Genomic DNA, 22,021 nt, shown 5'->3' with positions numbered 1-22,021 from the left:
TGTCTCTGATCATGTTCAGGGCACAGTTTTTGATTATTCAATGACAAGCCGGGCATACAAAGCCTACAAGTATTATTGAGGGACAATAGAACGTATTCTCCATGATGTCACCAGTCATTTATTCTTGCCTCTTTTTTATTGTGTTTTCCCTGACCACGTCAGACTCCAGACTAGATTTCAAAGTACAGAATGACCTTGTTGGATACTCATGAGAGATAATCCACGAGTTATCAAATGATTCTGGAAGTAATGTGTGCAACTTTGAAGATCCATTATTATGGCTAAAAAGGAACAGGGTAGGGGTACGAGGGAAAGAGAAGGGAAGAGAATCATGCTAGCCTGGCTTTTATAAAACGAATTACATTTTGTTATAAAACAAAAAGTAGCAAGGTAAGGATTGCTAAATGATGATGGGTTATCTCGCTGTGTTGGAAGGCTATGAGCCAATGTCAATGCTTAAAAGACCTGCCAAAGTCTACCCATGACTCAGAACTGTAGATACGGGAGCTCTGACCTAAAGGCCTTCTTCAAACCAGAGAGACACTTTATTAGAAGCCAACTGTGATTCTGGAATCTACTAAGAGCTGGGTTTCTGTTGCTTATGCTCATTAGTCCATGTCTGTTTATTTTGTTTTGTTCTTTCTGTTACAGCAGTCCGCACTGACTATACAGGGTCCCAGAGAGCGCTGATGCGATTCTATTAGAACCTTTGCTCACAGGGAAACCTTTCACCTGTCCATGGTCTTCAGGTTCTAAAACTCACATCATTGATGCTTAACATATCATGCCTTTGCTTCACGCCAACTACACCTCTGCCCTTGCAACAGATTCCTGCTGGCAGAGAATTCTTTCCTCTTAATATTAGGCATGGTTGGGTGACGAGATGACTAATCAATTGGGAGAAGGTTAAGTTCGCTTGGCTTTGTATGGGATCAAAAGCTTTAAGAGCTGTGGCACTCTTCTAACTTGCCTCTTCTACTGTGACTGTAACGTGTTCCAGATGTGGCCCTGCTTTGGTCCTAATCCCAGAATGAGGAAGACACATGGAACGAAGTGAGACTGCTGTGGCCAGCACAGACTGAAAACAGTTGCTCTCAACTGTGACAGAAGCATGAACTTTTGCTGCTGATGAGGTGTTTCTTATGACCATCAAGGCAAACTGGTGCTCCATTGACACACACCATGCAGCTGCCTTTCCTACTCTCTGTCCCCAGTATTAATTCTGTCAGCCTTCCCCCATCTCCCCTCCATTTTACATTTTCAGCAGGATGTATTCTTTTCCCCCCCTCTCTCAAATGTCAATGCTTAACTCAGATAAAGGTTTTACAGGGTGTCCACCAGGCCCTTTGGTCCGGCCCATGGTTGACATGCCTGATTTCTGGTGCTTGTCTTCATCACTGTATTCACCAACAGAACCAGAAGAGTCTGCCTCTGCATGTGTCTCCTTAGACAGATGTTATAGACCAAAACATCATGTATCATTCACCATTCTCCACAGCAGGGGAGAGTGCTTAACAGTGAAACACATCTATCACAGAAATAAGAAAGGACCTGTGCAAACTCTGTGTAATCCTAGGAGAGAGTCTCCTCTCTGCCCTCAAAGACAGTGTTCTGAATAGGCTGGGCAAAGCGTCTGGCCCTGATTCTATCACAGGAGGCCCTACAACAGACATATAAATGTGAAGGACTCCATGGGAGGCTCCCCGTCAGGCACAAAGGATGCTGACCAGCAACTGCCTGGCATGTCTCTGTCTCCAGGTCTCTCTTCATCTCCAGTGCAGAAACACTGCTCTGACAACAAACACTCACCCCCTGGCAAAGAAAAATCAGGGATTGACTGGAAGGTAACTTCTACCTAGAACCCACAGGCCACTTCTGTCTCAGGTCACACCCGCCCACAAACACTCATCACAATGAAAAGACTGAGTGGAGGAAACTGCCACTCCAACATCAGAGAGGATTAAAAAATGTCTCTATGCAGTACAAAGCACACACCAGGCAGGTACTCTCCTGTCCTGTGATTTGAATTGGATTTATATTTGGTAATAATGTAACCAGTTAGATGGTGACATTTTGAAATGAATGATAGCTGGATTGGAATTCACATGAAAATTATTCATATACTCTCACTTTGCTTGTCTTCCCAGGCAAGACAGTGAGAAAACAGACACAGGTTTTCTTCCATGTTTTCATACCTCTGAGTGACAGAGATTCAAACGTTTGTTATTATGGAAGCGCAGAGAGGAAGTAATCAATTCTAACTTTGCCATCCAGCAAAGACTGGGTAGAACCAATAAATAATGCAATTTATGGACAGACGAGTGAGGTAGTCAAGAACAGCCCTTACCTAAATACACATATGCATGTATGTGCACATCTACATATAACACGTGCACACATATAGATGTACATACATACATACATACATACTTATACAAGTACCCACACATATATATACATGTACACTCATATATGTATATGCATACACACATGTACATACATCACACATATACACACAGAAACATGTACACAGAAATACAATGCACACCATCATATGCATGCACACACACACACACACACACACACACACACACACACACACACACAAATTCAGCTGAGTTGTGAGAATGTGCAGACTATTTCCAAGAGAAAAACATCTATGAACAAATGAATTTCTCTGGAGTTGTGGGCCAATTATGCCAGAGAAAATATCTGATAGGGAACATCTGATTTGATGTAGCTGGCTCATTAGAGAGTGTTTAGTGACTTCCCCCAATGTCATAGTCTTTGTTCATTTAAATTTCTCTGGGACTTAAAGATCAGTGGACAAAGATGGCTTCTTTGTTACAAGATACAGCAACATCTCCATCCTGTTTTCTGGTCAGTGACTGGACAGGGAGATCAGGGAGAGCTCTTGCCTAGTGGAAAGGGAAACAGTGTCTCTGTCTATTCTTTGCTGATGGTGTGTTATTGAACAAATATCTGCCGTCCAGCTTCCCTGCTGTGAGGGGAACAAAAAGAACACAATGCCAGTGAAATGGTGAAAGGAAAAAATAACAGCTCTCATCCATGGGATAGACAGGAGGCTGAGGACACCCATGTCCCCTGCTTGGAAAGCACGGGAGAAGTCAAATCTAAAAATTCCATGAAAATGGCCGTTGATAGGTTTACCTTAGCTTACGGTCTGGAAGTGAATTCTTAACCAAACAGTTTTTATGTCAAAATGGACCCTTTCAGAATGTCTTCTTGTTTTTAATTTTTGTGATATCCCTACTGCTGGTAGATAGGGGACAAATTTGAGAGGCTCAAAAATGAAAACTCTCTTCTGCTCTGTGCTCTCAAATAATGTTTCATTATTTGAAAAAAAGAAGAACTAAAGAACTGTATGCAATATCGTCTATGTTCGTATGAACCCGAAGTTTCAGAACCCAAATCTGATATTGTTGCTCTCTGGTTTTCCAGGTCAAAAAATTGAAAGGCAAGGTCAAAGCGTTCAGTCGCACGGCTTCTGCAGCTGCCGCCAGTTTTGTTCTTGTTTGCACTCTGAGTGTGCGTCACACTGTGCTCTCTTCCTTTCAAGTCTGCCATGCACCTGCATGCTTCTCTCTATTTGTACATCATGGTTGGTTCTTCCTGCATGACAGTCCCTAATCAGGGGCTACAGATTCTCAATGGAGTGACAGACGGAACCTGTGAATTGGGAGGGAAGTATTTCTTTTTCTGCCCGTGTCACCTGCACCAACTGACATCTGTCACTTCCTGCTGTTTCAGGTTCAGTGAACCTTCCAGATCAGCAATGTTAGCAGTCACTCAGAGCATGTCAGAAAGGGAGATCATAGATTATTTTTGGTATTACATTATGATTATACATGCCTCGAAATACTATCTCTGCCAAGCCGTGTTTGCAGGGAATGAACTCTTAGAAAGCTACCGGGAAAACAATTGCATTAAGGTGCATGGGACTGGGAGTGGGGCTCAGTGGTAAAGTGCTTACATGGTATGTGTAAGGCCTTGGGTCCTATCCCCCATCTCACATGCACACACACACACACACACACACACACACACACACACACACACACAAAGAGAGAGAGAGACAGAGAGACAGAGACAGAGACAGAAGAGACAGACAGAGGCAAACAGAGGCAAACAGAGACAAAGACAGAGACAGAAAGATATATAGACAGAGATAGAGAAAGACAGCAACAAGGGTCAGAGATACCCACATACACAGAGACAGACAGAGATAAAGAGACTTTCTAAGAAAGACGGAAGATCTACTGAAGAGAGGGAAGCTCCTTTGGAGAAGGAAGAAAGACATGTAAAAAAGTACGGTAGCTAGAGGGTTGGGGAAATGGCCAGGCAGTTAAGAACACCAGCTGCTCATGCAGAGACCCAGATTCAGTTCCCAATATATACACTTAGTGGCTCACAATGGCCTTTAACTCCAGCTCTAGGGAGTCTGATATCTTCCAGTTTCTTCTGACATTTGCACTCGTGCACATCGCCCCCCACACAGACACTCATGCACATAACAACAAGTAAAATGTATCTTTTAAAAAATGACTTAGCTTTTTGTATTTTAACCTATTGTATTAATGTACATCATAATGTATGTACAATTTGTATATGGTATGCATATTATACATATATTAAAATTGTATATGATGTTAATATAACAATTCAAAACTATGTAAGGTTTCCTTTGTGTGTTTGGCCTTACACATTTAAATGCTGCATCATGTTTTCATGCCTACATCACTCTGCTGAGGAGTGTAGAGATTTTGTTAGACTGATTGAGAGCTTTTGGGTTTAGTCTATCACCTGGCACAGAGTAATTAATAAATATTTATAGAACCACTCAGAAGGAGAGCACTTCTGCTCGGCATTTAGGATGTGATTCCACGAAGCATCTCCTGTTGTAGATGTCTAGGGAAATGCCTGTCGCCTTTCACACCCTCCTCTGGATCCTCCTGTCCCCGATGCCTGGCACATAACAAGAACTAGCCCTTGCTTTCCGAGGTTGCTCTGACTGTGATGGGCTTCCTGTCTCTTTGGCTGTGAGTGAAGGCTCTCTACATTGGCTGAATAATGCATGCGTTTTCTGAATCTCAACCTCTATTCTCTCCTCCCGTGCTTGTATGACAGGCTGCACTTGGAATGCTCCAATTGCCTTCTCCTGTGAGTTGGAATCGCTGATCTTGAACCTGTCTGTTTTATTCAGTGTGATTTATCGATAGGTCATAAATCCTCCTTCCCACCCCCAATACACCATTATTTTCTCAAAGAAAACTGATGTGTTTCACATTTACCAGGCTCAGGTTAGAAATACTGAATAATTTGATTTTTGGTAAAAAAGACTGAGCTTATTTAACTGTTAGTCCCACCCACCAATGAATGTAAATAGAGGACAGAGATATCTTGCATACCCATTAAGTAGGCAAATAAGGGCCTGCATTGAAGTAGTGACCTGGGGGGCAATGGGTGGATGTTGGCAACGTGGTCCATGGGAAGAAAGCTAGGAATATGGTAGAATGTGGAAAGCAATGCTACTTGCAAAAACTAAGAGAAATGTCTAGAGTGCAACAAACACACTGTGTTTGTCACCGTATGGCCATCATTACCAGAATAGGATTGCTCCTAATGGTGGAAGTAGAGGAGATGGGCCCGAGCCATTGTGAGAAAGAGACCTCAGTGAATTTGGAGTCAACTCCATGGAGAAATAAATAGGACAGGAATTCACCCACACATGCATCTTGACGAGCCAGGAATAAGCAGTGTGCTGAGCTTGCATTTCTGCATTTGTTTTACTACATAAAAAGAGACAGCCTAGATCCGAAGGGCCAAACAGAAACCAGCCTGGGAAGCACGTAGTGTTTTGTTCCCCCTCCACCTCCCAGCTGGGCCAGTGCCTCCTCTCTGAGAGGGGAGTAGCTCCCGATTTTCTCATTATGAGGGTCTGTCTTGTTAGCGTACAATCTTCTTTGTACCTCTTTATGCATATTATTAGCTTTCTTCTCCATGGACAACATTTGGGTACAATGCTCATCTTAATTTACTGTTTTCTACAACCTGCATAGCTATCGGTAAGCAGAAAATTGAGTGTAAATGTGGGCTAAAAATTAGCAAGTTGCTCTAGACATAAGTTAATAGAACTCATCTCTCTCCATCAAGTTAGTCCTGATGAAGTCTCTCCTTTTCACTCTTCTTGTTCCTCTGCCTCTGTCTGTCTGTCTGTCTGTCTCCCTCTCCCTCTCCCTCCCTCCCTCCCTCTCTCTCTCTCTCTCTCTCTCTCTCTCTCTCTCTCTCACACACACACACACACACACACACACACACACACCAATAGCAACAACAACAACAACAACAACAACAACATCACAAGAATCAGACTGGGATGTTAGTGGGCATTTCACACCACAATGCATATTCCAGGAACACCCAGAAACTCCTAGTCTCTATTTTCTTCTTTGACTTGATTACATCCCAAGCAAGACTCCTTGAAGATATCTCTGTCTGAAGGCCATCTCCTTAGATGTCAAGGTGGCCTGGCAGCTTCAGCTCTGCTCTGCTTGTGGAAGATAAGTTATCAAGAAATTCAAAGGCAGTTAGGTTGCCCTGTGCAAAGCTTTGTCTGTGGTAAGTGTATTTGCCGTCACTCTTTAATCTGAATACACTTATCAGACTAACAGAAACAGCAGCCTTAGGGTTAGAGCCTTGGCTGATCAACAATGCAATGGTTTTACAAAAGGCTGTGTTAAGTTTATGTCTTTTTGTAACCGAAATCCCTTTAACTGCTACAAACCTTCTCCTAACCTTGAGACCTTTTAATCCTGCCTCCTTAAAGCTACAGAACTTCAGATAAGTTAAAAAACTCATCAGTATTTAGCGCATCCGTTAAGCCTAGGGATATTATATTTTTTAAAGAGGAACCATGCTACATCTTCACATGGCATTTATTTCAAACGCGCTGTTATGCTTCCCCTTCTATTTAAAGAAAGATGTCTAGCAATTATAATAACTTGACTCAAGAATCAAATATTTAGGGCAACAAACCATGTCTATTTCAGGCATTGCAGCTGACGTACATTCTTGGGACCTACAGGATAAACACAGTATTTCATTTCATGTTCCTAAAAAGGGAAATAGCCATGAGCAAAATGAAAAGGCTTTGTTTCCACACATGTGTGCAGCTAGCAGGAGCCTGGGCAGTGGAGCCAGGCTGTTAATACAGGTCTGACACAGCCTATGATTGAAGACATTTAAGAGGTTAACGTATTTCAGTCTCACACAGTGACTGAAAGAAGCGTATGTCTATAGAGTCATCGTACATTAGCAGAGCCTGTAATTATTAGCCTAATGGATCTTATCAAAACCAGCAAGAGCGAGGCAAGAAATGGATAATTACAGGGTGATCACAGGGAGATGTGTTTTCTCTCCCCAAAAGCTTTCCATCAGTATAATGACCGAAGTATCTGGGGCCCATTTGGTGGTGCATTAACCAGATGATGTGAGTGCTAAGTCACTTATTTAATTAGCTCTGTCCACCAAAGATTAGTGCAATAGAGATTCCCCTCACCCACCTCCCTTCCTCATAAAAACAGTTCTCCCTTATAGTGGAGAGTCCCTCCTCCTCTTAGAATAACCTTGTAAAGGTCATAATTTCAAAGATAATTTGTATAACTTTGTCAAATGAGTATCTAATATTCCATCCATCCATCCATCCATCCATCCATCCATCCATCCAAAAACTCATACATCTAATTGTCATCCTACTCTCCAACTACATCCATCCATTCAACTGTATTTATCCATCCATTCTTCAATCAACTCAGTCATCCAATCTTAATCCATTCAGACATCTACATCCACCCATCTATCTCTCTCCATCTATCTAAAAACCAACCCATCCCTAGATCTAACTTCTTATGTCTTTTCAAAAATGTATCTGAGATGTCTGTAAAACTGATCATTAACTACAATTAAGTATCTTTAAAAAACAATCAAATGAAAAAACATAAAGGGACATATTTGTGAGAGAAAGACAGACACAGTAGAGTATAGTAAGTATATGTGAAAGAAAGTACCCAGTCTGTAATGTTACTTGAGGTTGTTCTTGTCTTGGTCTTTGTTCTTCCTATATATCAAAAGAAAGAAAAATATATACATGTTATATATGTCTTTCTTATACACACACACACACACACACACACACACACACACACACACACACATATATATATGTATATTTCAAAATTAACTCTCTATTGTTAAGTCAAAAAGTGAACCCTTGACTGAGCAAAATTTTGTTTTCTGAATCAAATACTGTTCACCCAAGGTCTTCATGAGGAGGGCAATGACATGATGTAGATGCCACTGCCTATTGGCAGCCCACCTTGACACAAGGGCACATTTCCTGTGTCTGTTTCTTGTAATCCTTCTTGGTGGAGCCAGCAACCTACCACCCAGGTGAAAATGAACAAAGTCAATCGGATTGAACACCTAAACAAACATCTCTTAGCGCCTTTTGCTATTTCAACAGCTTAAGCAGCAACATAATATGCTTTCTAGAACTAGTTTGTTTTCTACCCCAATACTAAAGTCAGTTATCTGAGACAGTGCAAGGAGTTGAGTCACCTTGTGAATCCATGGAGATGAATGCCTGCCAGTTAATGTTTCTCAAACAAATTCATCCTTGTGTTGCAGAAGTCGTCATTCTTCTTTTTTCTTTTCTTTCCCCTGCTTGTTTAGACATTGCACTCTCTCAGAGTAACTGGAGGTTTAGAAACTGGGTGAAAAATACTCCATGGAGAAGCACTGGAGAAGCAGCGAAGCTCTGCCACTTGCTCCCAGTTCCTGCTTGTGCAAGAATGTTGTGTGGTTGACTTTGTGTCAGCCTGTCTGGGTCATGGCATTCAGATATGCTGCTGACAATTATTCCCAATGGTTGTATGACATGGTATAGGGTGGGATTTGTATTAAATCACTGAGCTTTGATTAGAGCTGGTGGCCCTCCATGTGTGAGTGGATTTCATATAGTTAGAGTAGAAAAAAAAAACTTGATCCCCACCCCTTTTCCCAGCAAAAAGGATTTATCAACAGATTGCTTCAGACCTTAGCTGTAGATTCCCTTGGCTTTTAGCATGCTGGTCTCTCCACATGCTTTGGACTCACTAAGCCTCTACAATCACTGTGAGCAATTCCTTGAAGTCATAGATGCTTGGTTTATTCTGAAGAACCATGATGGGCACACATGCATCCACTCACTGGTCACTGGGGCCATGGCTACATTCATGAGATCTTCCTGTAGCCATGCTAGCTACCACCCATTCAGAACCACACCACAGTAACTGCCATCACCCCATGCCCTCTAGTCCCCCGAAAGCCTTAATTGGGAATGCAGCAGATCTGCTTTAAACATAAGCACAGCTGACAGGGAAACTTGGTCCTGGAAAGCCCAGCTTCAGTAACCTTGATAACCAAATCATCTGGTTGTGCTCTTGTTTTCTTGCTCTGAGGCAAACTATGGTTGCTGAATCAAGCCAGATCTGAGGAGGCTTTGCACAAAAGTACAGAGTAACCTCTCAGAAGAGATAAGTAGGACCTGGGAGGGTAGTGGGGCCTACCAGGGGATGTTTAAGAGGGTGGAGAATAAACACTGGAGGCCTGCATGGGTTCTCTCCAACCCCCTAAGATAATGGGGACTAGTTAAGAATGTGAAACACAAACAACCTTCTGGAATTTTCCAGGGCACAGAGATATCAATTCCTCCCTGTTCAAAATTAGATTTTATATCTAGCAAAATGTACAATGATTACAGAAAACAGTCACAGCCTTGAATTTTTTTTTGCAGGCTGAAATTGACATTTGCTGCCAAATGTAGTGTTTCAGAGCACATGGCGACATGTCTACTGATGTTTAAATTACTTATATAAAATATAAATTTAAATGAGCACAATGAAGCAAGACACTTCAATGGGGTGGTAAATGCAAACTATAGTGGATCGACAATAACAGGAAAACCTAATGGATTCTGTGTCACAAGACTAGAGTTCAGTCCCATCTGTGGGACCTGTGCAGGACACTTTAGACAGGTCCAGAAATTGTCTTTGGTTACACACTTCATTGTAAAGTAGGAGGGTACGTATAAGTGTACTCAGGTGCTGTAAAGCTACAAAAGGGCATCAGATTCTATGGAACTGGATTTCAGGAGGTTGTGAGCAGTCCTGTAGGGTACTGGGAACCAAGCTTGGGTCACATGGAAGAACTGAGCCCTCTCCTCAGCCCCTTGGACATCAACTCAGCACCTCAGAGTTCTAATTTCTAATCAAAGAGGATGCCTCCCTCAGCCCATGGTGCCTTCCTCATTTTGTCTCACAGGTTAAACCACTTACACTGACAAGGAAGGCTGGAAGGGAGCAGCCAAGAACAAAACCACCCTGTTAGAGAGAAGAAATGGGCCAACAGAAATTCTTAATTTTTCCCAAGTTCCTATAATGATGTGTTATTTTATTCAGCAGAAAAATCCACATTGGAAAACAGTGCACACCTTTTAGAGGCTCACCTGTCCGAAGAGTAAATAGAGGGATATGCCAGAGGTATTTATTTGGCTCTCGTCTCAGTGGCAAGTAGATGCTACTACCTTCAAACAAAGAGAGCAGAAGATGCAGTGGAAGTCCTAGCAGTCTATTCTCTGTTCATTTCAGCCTGCCCAAGCCATTGCAACATCTCAAAGTCCCATGCATTCCTACTCTTTGACAATCTTTCTGAGCTACCGTCAAGAGCCTTTTTTTTCCCTAACAGACCTGCAAGGTTGCTAGGCACATACAAGGATACAGAGAGATTCTACTTACTCAATACTTGTTTTGCTTAGTCTGTTTAAAAAAAAAATTGCACCATATCCCATTTGATAATTGTGCAATGCAGGGTGGATACCTAAACTGGAAGTTAAGTAACTTTGAGCTCTAGGCACCTTTACAATTGAGACATCTATTTATACTCAAGTGGAAAATATTCCGTTGTTCTTGATTTAAAAAAAAATTGGGTAGAAAGCCAATGAAAATACACATGACTATTCTTTGCATACAGAGAACACTCACTGGAAAATTTTCATTCTGATCTTCTCAGGTGAGAAAAATGGAAGATGGATTGTTAAGAGTCTAGAGCCCCGAGACCATTACTAATCCACTTGGGATCCTCTATTGGTAGCCCCAGTAATGAAAATGCTTAGTGTGGGTTCAAATCTCAGTTCTGACATTCGCTGGTTCAATGAATGGGAGGAAATGACTTCACTCTCCTTAATGTAGTTTCCTTCATGGGAACTAACGTACTGACTTCAGGAACTACCTGGTTAGCTATAGAATAGTTGTAAAGGGCTGAGGCCAGGCTGGGCACATGATAGGTCATCTGTACACAACCCTATTCATTGGTTCCTATCTATTTCCCACCCTTCTCTCTCTGAAGCTGCTTTCTTACTTCATGTTTGTGTAGCAAACCTTGTTCCACCCCAGCACCCTGAGAAGACCTGAAACAAAAGCTGCGTGTGGAGTGTTCAAAGTCTACAGCAGCCCTACAGTGAAGAAGAATCAGATCCTCATGAACGCGGGTTATGGGGCGTGTTCACGGTGCCTTCAGAGTTTACAATTGTGTTTGAACTGTGCTCCCATGCAATGACACTTGGTGAATTAGTTCCCATACTTAGGAATGGGAGCCCTGTCCCTGACAATAAAGCCACGAGGACAGTGGGGTTATCTACTTAGTACTTATCCAACTCTGAGCTGGCATTGACCCCTTGTAAGTCTTCATTTTGTCAACTTACAAGACACGACTTACATCCCATGATCCTTGATTCTCTGTTCCAAGGGACAGATGGGCAGGGTAGGGAACAGGGTGAGGCCATGGAAGTTGATTAAATGCAGTTTGTCATGCATGAAATCCCCTGTAAATGCGAAGCTGTTCAGCTGCACTGTTACGCGCTCAGCATAAAGGAAGTAAGTTTGAACCATGTGTTATGCAGACTCCATACTGGCTCTCTGAATAAAACAGAAGCTGCTTTTCTTTTACATGAAGGAAAGCCAAACAAAAAGCTGATGGCCATCCTGGGGGTCCCTGTGGATATCCAAAGCACATGGCCTGGCTACAAATTCTACCCTTATCCAGTCCTGTGCCTGCCATCCACCTATCATTAGCACAGAAACTACACACACACACACACACACACACACACACACACACACACACACACACACACATCTCAAAGGGGCCAAGTACACACAGCACACTTTCCACAAGAAATAAGATGGGAACGAAGCTGAATTTAACATATACATCCAAGTCAGGAGCATCCGTGCTGCTGGATGGTCTCCTCTTTTTCTAAAGCTGGCTCAGAGACAAGGGCAACTTTTAAAGTTACTGTTACAGAACAGAGGAGATCTGGGAGGAAGCCTTCATCAGATAATCCTGACCTCTTGAAATGGGATTTCCTGGTATCCTTCAGTACTGGGTGGTATTGAAACTCAGTTTTTATTCAGCAGCCATGTTTGTGCTTCCAGGAACAAGTGTGGGCTAGTGAGCTTACCAGGATCCACTGGAGAGGCCCATGGCCATGTAGCTATCCCTGGTGGATCTCAACAGGCCATAAAACAAAACAGAAAGTCATAAACCCAGGGGGATGCTGACAGGGCTGGCATGGAATTGAGTGGGAGGATAATCAGAAGGCTTATACATGTATATGCAATTGTCAAAGAACAAATCTAATAAAATTATGAATGTGTACACACATCCATATACATATTATGGAATGGCAACAGAACAAGTGCCTGGCATTGAAAATGTAAAATTGTGACCTGCTTACTTATGGCATCATTTTTATATGAAGGAAGGTTCTAATCATAGTAATGACCATCTTTATTTTTCCAATGAAGAGTATTAAGTTCTACTATTCATGACTCTGCCATTCATAAATACTAAGGAGATACTTGCCCCTTTCTCCATACCATTAATTTGCTTGTTGAATCCTTAAAATCTATCTATCAGTGAGCTTCATTTATATTTATTATTACTTTGGTTTTGTCCATTAGGTTACCTTCATGTGGCTTTTTGTATTCTTTTGGTACTTGATCGTGTGTGCATGTGTGTGTGTGTGTGTGTGTGTGTGTGTGTGTGTGTTATATGTTATATATGCACACATATGTGTGTATTTGTTAAGCATTTGTCTATATCCTATTACCACAGACTGCACTCAGCTCACTTTTCATCTTCCCTCTTCCACCCCCCACACTCACTCATTCCTTTATGTAGGTCTGATGTATTGAAGCATCTTATTAGGGACGAAAATTTCTATTTATTCAACTAGGATGCCAGTATTTCTGTGCCTTCTCTGCTGACACAGCAAAGGAGTAAATATAAACATGTAAGCATGTGCTTACATAAATATATCTCTAAATATTTCAACATCAAAGAAGTGTGTCGATCTTAAACTAAGAATGAATTTGTCCTGGGGTCCCCCAGCTGAATCTATTGCTGTATGTTTTATTCTAGTCCTTCGCTTAGTTTGTGGGTACATGCCCACTGCAACAGACAAGACCTGGCTCTTAACACCCACACTTCATCTACTAACTGTTCAGTTTGTTTATATTATGTACATTTTTACACACACACTCACACACACACACACACACACACACACACGCACAACTGAATTAGTAATGGGTCACTTAATTGATACATTCTATCAATAAGAGCACAGTCCTTCTACATCTTGCTCTGACCTGTAGGTTACAGTTTCCACTCATCTTTCTGCCTATTAGGGTAGATCCCCATACCCACCATATCCTCTGTGACTCTATTTTAAACACTTGAACTATAACTGGATTATTTTGTTACTGCCTGTATCTCATGGTAGAACTCAGAATGCTGAATGAACCTCCCACATGACTTTAATGATTGCTCATATCATTTCCTTCTTTTTGCTATAAATGTTGATGAGTTTTGACATGATCAGTGTCATATACCTACCAGTATCTTGTCATATATAATAACTTCAACAACCTAGAATATCCATGTGCTTAATTTCTTTGTTTCCTCCCTGTTCTGAGCCCTAAAACACCAAAGCCCCACAATTCTTGTATGTTCAGCCTACCCATTCTGTATATAAGTCACTATTCTTCCAGCAACAACATTTTATAGGGCTTTTTATTCATGCATTGGAGCTGAAGTTTTAAATTGGTTCTACTGAGACAAACAAAGATATTATTCCAAGTGCTAGAAGGCACGGAGAGTCCTTTATATACTAAGGAAAGTAAACTATGTTGAACATACTAATAATTACCAATACCTACTCATTAGTACAGATCTTAGGATAAACATTTAATTAAAATTAAAACTCTTATGGACTTCAGGTTATGTATCTTCATGCAATTGAGATGTTTTCTTAAACACTTGCAGGTCAAAAATATTTGTAACAGATAACATATGCCAAGAACTGTAGCAATCAGTGCACGGATAATTTAACTCTTTAGGAAAGCATGTAAAGTCCTCTGTAAGTATAGTCTTGAATTTTGAGCCTCCGGGGTAATTTAAAAGCCACAACCCTGTTCATTTATCAATTTACTATACAATTGTTTATTACGAAAGATACACATCAACTGAAGCAAAATATTAACTGGTAAAAGACTTAAAATCTTTTTTAAACTTACATGTATTTGTTTATTTATTTACTATCTATTTACTGTTTTTGTTGATTGATTGATTGATTGTGTGTATGTGTGTGTGTATGTGTGCTGATGTACATGCTTGTGCACATGTGCATGACATGCAACCAGATGCAGAGGACAATCTCTTAGAGTCAATTCTCTCCTTCCATCATGGGGTCCTGAGAATGAACTCAGGTTGTCAGTCTTGGTGGCAAATGCCTTCACTCACTGAACTGTCACTTCTCAAATTCTAGCAAAGAAATTTTGTCTTACAAGTTTTATTCTGTGGTTCTGAAAGTTTTCAGAGCTGTAGAGGGGTCATAAAAAGAATAATGTTAGTCCTTTCCCATGAGGCAACTGTAACAGTTAAGGAAATTTTATCCATTATAAATATATGGTTAAGATACGTAGTTGTGAACTAACCTTACATTTACCATATATGTGAAGAGAGCAAGTTCTGACACACATGCCAACTAATGTTTCCCAGTATGAGCATCTTACAGGGCCAGTCCATGGGTCAGACCAGAAAATGCACATTGCTGTAACACTGAGCACTGAGTGACAGCGTGCAACTGATCTGCCCATGCTTTCATGATCTCAGATGTCCGCAGAGATTTCTCACCTGCGAACTAATGTTCTTCAGTCTTTTTCTTGACTCTTATGATGACAAGGAATAGCTGTGGTTTATTCGGAAGGAACAAGCAGACCCTGAATTGTACACAAGCAGTTTTATGTACCAATGCCACCAAGGACACACAGATCAAAATCTAGAAAACAAGAGGGTAAACACCTCAGAGATGTGCAACATCTCATCTGGCCTGTGGCTGAGGGCTGATAGCTGATGCTTTCCCCTCTAGCTCTACATCCTTTGTATTTGAAATGACTTTCCAAAATTAGTTATCCAATTCTCAAAACAAGAGGGAGAAAGAAATAAAATAATCAATTCTCTAAGCTAGAGGTTTATTGGTCCAGAGAGATTGCTCTTTTATTTAATCTGTCTACATGCTATTTCTCAGTTCTGTTGGTATGTGAATGATTCCCTCTTATGTCTAGTCTGATATGGAGGGCATTCTTCATGTTCCCCCTCCCTCCTTCCAACCTTCCCTTCTCCCCCCCTCGTTTGCTCTCTCCTTTCTTTTCTTTCCTCTCCTTTTCCTTCCTTCCTTCCTTCCTTCCTTCCTTCCTTCTCCTCCTCCCTCCCTCCTTCCTTTCATTTTATTATTTAACCTTCTTGCCATTAACACATAGTCTGGTAAAAATGGAAGACTTGTGCAAATATGAGTGGACAGAGTCACCAAGTATCATCTAAAGGGAGTCACCAGCCTGAATGCTCCCTGTACACAAAGGACAGTGCAGGATCCTACTGGAACTGCACTTCCTTGAAGGCAGGCAGATGGAGAGGTGATACTCACCATTTTCTTTTGTACTAAACCCACCTAGGAAAGGTTAATGCATCTTCACTGTGCCCTTCAAAACCCAAACTGAAAAAAATAAAACCCAGCTATAGTCACCTTCTATCTGGAAGGATCTAGAAACAAGAGATCAACATTCCTGCCCACTGATGTGAGGGGATACTCCATGCCTGACTGATTCATCATGGTGGCTGTTTCTGTCACCCTTGCCTGGCCATTAAAATGGTGATAGAAAACTCCTAAGACAAAACAGTCCCTCATCTTTGTAGGCTAGATGGAGGTCACATTCTGACTCTAGTGAAAGGGGATCCTTAGATAGATCTGGAGGAGGGACCCTAGAACAGGAGATATCAGAGGAACCTGCCTGGTGACATGGAAAGGCCCTGGCATACTTGTAGAGCCTGGGTTGGGCTCTTGGCTTACCCATGTCAGGAGAACTTGGGATGTATTCAGTACCTATATTGTTTCTCTTGGTGAAAAATTGCTAACAGCCCACCTGACACACAATATTTACATATGAGAAATTTGCACCCTCATAGAGTATAAGACTCCAAATTATGTGCCTCTTCCTTAGGGTAATAATAGCAATTCCTACCTGTGAAAGTTGCTGGGACCGAGTGCTCCGTGCAGGAAGTACTGCACACAATTCTTAAGGCCCAGGGCTCACCCAGGGAGGAGAAAGGTGTTATGATGACATTCCCCACATTGTCACTTCTGTATTTCAGCTCAGGTGGAATCTGGTTTAGTTATTGTTTTTCCCAAGTGTAGTCTAGAATCCTAAGGCTCTGCAAGGACAGAAACTCTGTTTGGAGCCTTCCTGAAATGCAAACAGTGTAAAGGTCACTGGCAGCGGCATCCAGGCATATTTACATGGGACTCATAAACTCTGGCAGACACTTCTCCAGGAGATGCTGTCTCCAGGGTCATCTTCCTGAGGCTCCTGTGATCCATTTTTTTTTTTCTTTTTTGGTGGCATCTGCCTCCTGAAAAGAAAATAGAGCTCATTGAAATTGTGAGATTGTTAAACAAGGCCAAAGATGTGTGTGTGTGTGTGTGTGTGTGTGTGTGTGGTGTGTGGTGTGTGGTGTGTGTGTGTGGTGTGTGGTGTGTGTGTGGTGTGTGGTGTGTGTGTGTGTATGTGTGGTGTGGTGTGTGTATGTATGTGTGGTGTGGTATGGTGTGTATGTGTGGTGTGGTGTGTGTATGTATGTGTGGTGTGGTATGGTGTGTGTGTGTGTGTGTGTGTGTGTGTGTGGTGTGGTGTGTGGTGTGTGGTGTGTGTGTGTGGTGTGTGGTGTGGGTGTGTGGTGTGTGGTGTGGGTGTGTGGTGTGTGGTGTGTGTGTGTGTGTGTGTGTGTGGTGTGTGGTGTGTGGTGTGTGTGTGTGGTGTGTGGTGTGTGTGTGTGGTGTGTGGTGTGTGTGTGTGTGTGTGTGTGGTGTGGTGTGGTGTGTGGTGTGTGTGTGTGGTGTGTGGTGTGTGTGTGGTGTGTGGTGTGTGTGTGTGTATGTGTGGTGTGGTATGTGTATGTATGTGTGGTGTGGTATGGTGTGTGTGGTGTGTGTGTGTGTATGTGTGGTGTGGTGTGTGTGTGTGTGTATGTATGTGTGGTGTGTGGTATGTGTGTCTGTGTATGTGTGTGTGTATGTGTGTGTATGTGTGTGTATGTGTGTGTATGTGTGTGTATGTGTGTGTATGTATGTATGTATGTATGTATGTATGTGTGTTGTGGTGTGTGAGTGTGTGTGTGTGTGTATGGTGTAACCATTATGGTATATGGAGTGTAGTGTGTGTGTGTGTGTGTGTGGTGTGTGGTGTGTGGTGTGTGGTGTGTGTCTGTGTATGTGTGGTATGGTGTGTGTATGTATGTGTGGTGCGTGTGGTGTGTGGTATGTGTGTCTGTGTATGTGTGTGTGGTGTGTGGTGTGTGTGTATGTGTGTGTATGTATGTATGTATGTATGTATGTATGTAGATATGTGTGTGTTGTGGTGTGTGTGTGTGTGTGTGTGTGTGTGTGTGTGTGTGTGTAATCATTGGCAGCAGACCAGACTCACCAAAGCTCCCTCCAGAGCTCTTTTCTGGACTTGGGGTTCTAGGCCTTCTACACATACTCTCAAGGATACTCTGTCCTTGAGGTGTGAGAAAGGAGGATAAATTATACAATACCAAGTGCCTCCATACAAAAGAATGGGTGTTGATACCCAGACTTCTTGTGCTAACCCCTTTCTCCTACAGTTATATAAACATCACACCACTGAGGGTCAGAAAAATAAAGGGGGCTCTTTTTTATGAAGTAATATCTCTTTATTTCTCTTTATATCTCTGAAACATAGAGCAAAGTCAACTTTGAATGTTAGTTTTCTTTTGGAGTAGAGTTCTATTAGATGTAACTTAGGTACCAATTCCTGTACTCAGCAAGCTCACTGAGAAGCTAGAACACATTCATGCCCTTCATCGGCTGCTTGACGTTACTTCATTGTAACTTTCTCCTCTCACATCTGGCATCAACAGACCTGTTCTCCAGCAGGAGGATTTGCCTTTTTGAGAAAGCCAGGTACTCAGACACACAGAGTACATGACTTTAGATGTTGGTTTCTTAAGCATTAAGCATAATGAGTCCGAGGCTCACCTGTGTTACTATTACCTTCGTGTAAGTGTTCTCCATTATGGTGGTCATTAGTATCCCACGGAACCAGTGTATGTTGCAGAAAATATATTGGTGCTAACAATGTATTCATCATAGTCCTCAAGGCCTATGATTGTGTCACCTTACACAGAAACGGGACTTTGCAGGATCCACATGAGGAGGGAGGGTCAGAGTCAGAAAGGAGTTGTAACAACAGAAGAAGAGATCAGAGTGGTGTGTTTTATAGATAAAGACTAGGGGCCAAAGAATGTAAAAGACTTCTAGGAAAATTAGAAAATTTGGAGAAAAGTGTTTGTTTGTTTGTTTTCCGATCTGTACTTTGCAGGAAGAATGCTGTCCTGAGAGCATTTTGGTTTCTAATTCCTGACCTCACAGCTGTGTACTGCTAAGTCTGTATGGCTCTAAGCTGCTAAGCTTGTGGTCACTGGTAGTAACTGTGGTCATGAACTGACTCAAGAACAACAGTTTGTGTTCTTATCCAGTGAAGGACATTTGGATTTTTTAAACCTTTGGCTAATTCTGGAGAGAGCTGCAATCAAAATTTAGTGTGTACCTCATGGGGTAAATGCCTACAGGCAGGGTTCCTGTATCTCTTGTGAAGTTTAACTTGTGGGCCCTGCCAAAATGTTTCCTAGTAAAACTGCCTGGCTGTATAGACTCCAAAGCAGCAAATGAGCATCTCAGATCCTTTCCAACTCATCAGCATATGGTATTGTATGTATATGCTTACAGACTGAATGGTGCCTTGTGCATGTCCCGGTGCTATATGACTGAGCTGGGTTGCCAGACCTTTTTTTCCCTATGTAAGACAAGTCTAGCCAATTTGTTCAAGTTGGCCATGGGCTCACTGTGTAAAGTGGGTTAGCTTTGAACTGATGACCCTCCTGCCTCAGCTTCTCCTGTAGCTGTGATGAAAGGCCTGTGCCACCAGGCTTGGCTCCCAATTGACTCGACATTTCTAATATGTGCACAAGTCATACCTACATACAGTTTGGTGTTGCTTTCTTCTGGCGACTGGCGCTGTGGAACATGTTTTAGCTCCTGTATTTCTTTGCTTACTCATGCATATCTTTGCTAACATGTGGGTGCATGTTTCGCCTAGGTTTTTAAATGTGGATGGTGTTCTTATTGTTGAGGGTTTGAGAATTATTGAACATTGAGGATTATATACACATAATCCTTGTTGGATGTCTGTAACCTTCAAATATTCTTAGTCTGTCTTTGTCTCTGTCCTTTTTACAGAGAAATCCAATTTTTAAATGATCCAGTTAATTATGGTTTTCTTTAATGGGCTGTTTTGGGGGTTTTGTTTGAGCCCACTTGGAACTTTCATTCTATTCTAAAGATTTTTATAACTTGTGCTTCAATCACAGTTGGAACTATGATCGACTTTGAATCATTTTCCTAGAATAAGACGGCCTATTTATGACTAAGTTCATGGGTTTACATAAAGATGTCCACACCTCCTAATAGCTTTGAAAACACGTTCACCTTCTCCATTGAATCACTTTGCATCTTTGTCAAATATAGCTTAGCTGTACTTGCAGTCTATTTCTGGCTTCTGTGGCCCACTGCATTGATCTGTGTCTCCCGTTGCCAATATTATTATGGCAGCGTGACTACTGTAGCATTAGAATAATGTGTTGAAAATAAGTGCTGTAATCACTCCAACTTCATTCTTCCCCTAAATTGATGGCTAGCACCTTTGCATTTCCTTTTAAATTCAGGGGGCAGGGTGGGAGAATGTGCGTACACTAGAATAAGAACTAAAAACACACCTTCCGGGGTGTCCACATTTAGTGGTATTGCATTAAATTTAAATGCAAGTGGGCGTGGTCATTTGAATGAGAATGCCCACCATAGGCTCAGATATTTTGTTACTTGGTTATCAGTTGGTGGTGCTGTGTGGGTCAGAGTTGCGGAGGGGCGGAGGGTGCTTAGATGGTAGAAAGAAGTATATCCCTGGTGGCTGGCTTTTTGACTTTAATGCCTTGTTCCACTGCCAGTTCACTACTGCTGTTTCCTCCTGTGGCTTGAATGTATGTGTTTCCATCTTCCTCTCCCCACCACCAAGTCTGTCACTTGTGCCAGGCTTACCTGCCACGATGCACTCTTATCTCTCTGGATTGGTAAACCCAAATACACTTCCTCTCTAAGTTACCTGTGGTCATGTGCTTTACCACAGCCACAGAAATGGTTCCAATGCATGGTGTCTTCTTTTCTTTTTCTGCTGATTAGAGTTTTAGGTTATTATCCATCATGGTTGGGGAGGCACAGAAGCAGAGTTTGGGGATGTGGGTCACGTGGCATCTGTAATCACAGAAAGCAGTGAGGAATGCATGAATGGTAGTGAATAAGTTCCTTTTCTCCACTCTTATACAGGCTAGGAGCCCCCACCTGGGGGATGGTGTTACCCACAGGGGGACAATCTTCCCACTTCATGTAATTTAATCAAGTTAATCTCCCACAGATATCTTCAGGCACCCATTTTCTGGGCTGCTTTTCTTCCTTTTTAAAAGGGTGATAATTAACACATACTGTCACCTAGGCTGTAATCAGTAACTTGCATTTATCACTTCTTTTGTTGTGACAAAATACTCAAGAAAAACTAAGAAAGGCCACCTACCCTTCTCAAAATTTTAACCCAGAATTGTTCCTGTTTAAAGAAAATACAGGTGACAAAGAGTAGAGCAGAGACTGAAGGAAAGGCCATCCAGAGACTGCCCTACCTGGGGATCCATACCATCTACAGACACCAAAGGCAGACAATATTGCTGATGCCAAGAAGTGCTTGCTGACAAGAGTCTCATATGGCTGTCTTACTGATACAGAGGCAGATGCTTGCAGTCAACCATCTGACTGAGCACAGGGACGCCAATGGAGGAGTCAGGAGAATGACTAAAGGAGCTGAAGGGGTTTGTAACCCCATAGGAAGAATAATCATACCAACCAACCTGACCCTTTAGGGATCCCAGGGACTAAACCACCAATGAAAGAATACACATGGAGGGACCCATGGTTCCAGCTGCATATGTAGCAGAGGATGGCCTTATCTGGCATCAATGGGAGGGTGGGTGTCCCTTGGCCCTGTGACAGCTTGATACCCCAACAGAGGAGAATGCTAGGGTAGTGAGGAGGGAGGGGGTTGGTCGGTGGGTGGGTGGAGGAGCATCCTCAGAGAAGCAAGGGGAGGGTGGTGGGATAGGGGGTTTTCAGAAGGGAAACCAGGAAGGGCAGAATAACATTTGAAATGTATATCAATAAAATTTT

At 42.1% G+C, this 22,021-nt stretch overlaps 1 long non-coding RNA gene across 2 annotated transcripts in view; it reads right to left on the bottom strand.

Annotated features, from left to right (window-relative positions):
* The window catches only part of LOC102555927 (uncharacterized), a 49,523-nt gene that overhangs the window by 9,157 nt on the left and 18,345 nt on the right, over nucleotides 1–22,021 (bottom strand). Inside the window, exons 3-6 of one of the 2 annotated variants that reach the window (XR_010052535.1) lie at nucleotides 20,849–21,061; nucleotides 16,701–17,088; nucleotides 15,316–15,460; nucleotides 8,088–8,137 (exon numbers count right to left, since the gene is read on the bottom strand). This is a non-coding gene — a long non-coding RNA (uncharacterized LOC102555927). Of the gene's footprint in view, nucleotides 1–7,747; nucleotides 8,138–15,315; nucleotides 15,461–16,700; nucleotides 17,089–20,848; nucleotides 21,062–22,021 lie in introns of those variants that run through there. The other variant, XR_354696.5, reaches the window with a different exon arrangement.

This window comes from Rattus norvegicus, chromosome 6, assembly GCF_036323735.1.
Source record: "Rattus norvegicus strain BN/NHsdMcwi chromosome 6, GRCr8, whole genome shotgun sequence".
NCBI classification, from domain to species: Eukaryota; Metazoa; Chordata; class Mammalia; order Rodentia; family Muridae; genus Rattus; species Rattus norvegicus.
Note: the sequence above shows the minus strand (reverse complement) of the source record. Positions and strands in the feature narration are given on the sequence as shown.